Genomic DNA, 2,537 nt, shown 5'->3' on the forward strand with positions numbered 1-2,537 from the left:
ATTATGAAGAAATAAATAATATGATGGAAGGAGAAGAGTCAGAAAATTAGAATCAGATGACAATGAGGAAGATAAAATCAAAATGACGATTGGTCAACTAAAAAGAGCTGAGCATTCATTTGAAGATAATGACCTAGATCAAGTAAACAAAGAAAGTTGGAATTTTCCCCAGATTACTAAGGATAAAATATTTAAAACTTCTTTCTTTAAAACTAGAACTAAATATGTATGTGAAGAAAAGGAAGGACGCATAGTAATCGAATATTATGAACAAAAAGCAGCCGAAATTAATACTTTAAACTGGAAAAGTATTAAAAAAAAACATAAAGAAAAAGGAAATTATAGCTATATTTGTATTGGTGCAGTACAAGTATACATAACTCCTTTACAAGATTTTGGCAAGGATGTTAAATGCTTGGTTTGTGATATTAGACATAAAGAATTTTATGATCAAATAATCAGTGGTATCACATGTCATTTAAGTCAAGGAACGATAAGCTATATATGTGAACCTAGATATTATGTGAGCATAGAGGATTCCTTTGCGTCAAAGTTTTTAGCTATCAAGCTATTAACAGAAGGAGTGAAAATGCATAAAGGAACACGACCAATACAATTAAGATGGAAGGTGGTTTATAAGTTGGTAAACACTATAGACTCATCTTTTAAGAAACAAATAGTCGATGCTCAGAAATATGAGCAAGGAGGAGACCCTAAGAAGAAATTTACTCCTATAAAAGTAAATCCTAATGAAAGTGAAATTGAAAAAACTTGGGAGGAATTCTTTATGAACCCTGCAGTTAGTAATAGATCAAGTAAGATTTTAATTGATGATCAGGATTACTTCATATTGGAATGAATAAAAAACCTAAAATACAGAGAAATCTGAGTTTTAGATCACCAAGTCTAAGTAGACAAAATTCAACAATAAAAAGAATGAAAAAACAAGGTGATGAAAAGCCAGAAGAGGATGAAGAAGAAATATTAGTTCTACTAAAGAAAGTAAATGAAAAATATGAAAGTAAAGCCTTAAAACAACCGGCAAGGCATAGCATTGATATGGGGTCATGTTCTATTTTAGAGTTAAATGAAGATCCAAATAATCATATTAGAAAGGTAATTGGATATAAAACTAAAACCGTGAGTGAACCAGTATATGAAGATGAAATTAATATGCAAATGGAAGCTTATAATGAAATATCTAGTACTAATCCTAATAGCATTTATATTCCAATTGATATATGCATTGATGATTATAATAAGGAAATTTTGTCATAAAAAACCATTTATAACAACTATTTTGTTGGAAAAACCTTATAAAAAGTTTTTGGCAAAGAGAAACCAGCTTGTAAAATATTTTTGTTGAAGACAACCTAAGATCTCTAATCACTCAATTAACTACTAATTTCCCCTTAATTCTTCTAATTACTAATAATTGTCACTTAACTAACTAATAATTAAGTTAATTTAAGTAATAAAAACAAAAAACAAAAACCACCCTTACCACCACCACCCAGCCACCTTCTCCTTCTCCCCCTCCCATGGCAGCAGGCAGCAACCCCCCCATCCCCAGCCGCTGCTTGGAACCCCCCACCCCCACCGACCAACCTCCACCGCCGAACCGACCTCTTCCTTTTCCCCTTTATCTTCGCGGAGACCACTCTCATAAACCCTAACCCAAAAAATCACCCAATATAGTGACTGTGAGGCTCAGAATGAATAATCCTCCATCAATGCCACCTTAATTTTCTCTCTCCCCCGCTAATCTTCTTTGTTTCCGCTCTGATCTCGTCTTCGTCGTCAATCCTCGAGGTTTTTTCTCTTTCTCTCTCTTATCTCTGTGATTTTCTCTCGTTTTTGTTGTTGTTGAATTGCCTAAATTTGTTGTGAGATGTTGATTTTGCCATGGAATTGTTTGTCGGCAGGAGCAAATGGCACGACAAGAAAAGAATGGAAGAAACTTTTGGTTGGTCGAAGCAGGGGAGCTCGGCGGGCAACAGCTAAGGTCGCGAACGCAGTGGTGGATTGGAGATTGGTTGCCGAGAGTGGGGGTTATAGGAATATAGGCGATGGCTTGAATAGGGAGGAGAAAGGGGTGGCTGGGTGGTGGTGGTTTTTTATTGTTTTGTTTTGTTTTGTTTTTTTTAAAAAAAAAAATTGTACATTAATTTAATTATTAAATAGTTAAATGAGAGTTAAAAGTGTAATTAGAAGAAATAAGAGAAATTAGAGGTTAATTATGTGAATTAGGGGTTTTTGGTTGTCTTCAACAAAAATATTTTACAATCTGGTTTCTCCTTGCCAAAAATTTTTTATAAGGTTTTTTCCAACAAAAAGGTTGTTATAAATGGTTTTTTTTTTACAAAATTTCCTTATAATAAATATAAATTATATGCATATATTGATAGTGGTTCTTCAACATGTTTTGGAAAGAGGACATTTTTTCCAGAATTCTTGTGGAAAAAGGCTAAAAATCCTATGCAAGTTAGAATTGCTAATAATAGTGTCATGATGCATACTGAAATAATTGAAGAATT

General features: G+C 33.1%; 1 long non-coding RNA gene across 1 annotated transcript; it reads left to right on the top strand.

The window, feature by feature from the left end:
• Positions 1–1,180: 1,180 nt before the first annotated feature.
• Positions 1,181–2,135, top strand: LOC110702393. Its single transcript, XR_002507460.1, has 2 exons — positions 1,181–1,812; positions 1,926–2,135. It is a non-coding gene; the product is annotated as an uncharacterized LOC110702393 (long non-coding RNA).
• The last annotated feature ends 402 nt before the right edge of the window (positions 2,136–2,537 follow it).

This window comes from Chenopodium quinoa, unplaced genomic scaffold (genome assembly GCF_001683475.1).
Source record: "Chenopodium quinoa cultivar QQ74 unplaced genomic scaffold, ASM168347v1, whole genome shotgun sequence".
Lineage (NCBI taxonomy): Eukaryota > Viridiplantae > Streptophyta > Magnoliopsida > Caryophyllales > Amaranthaceae > Chenopodium > Chenopodium quinoa.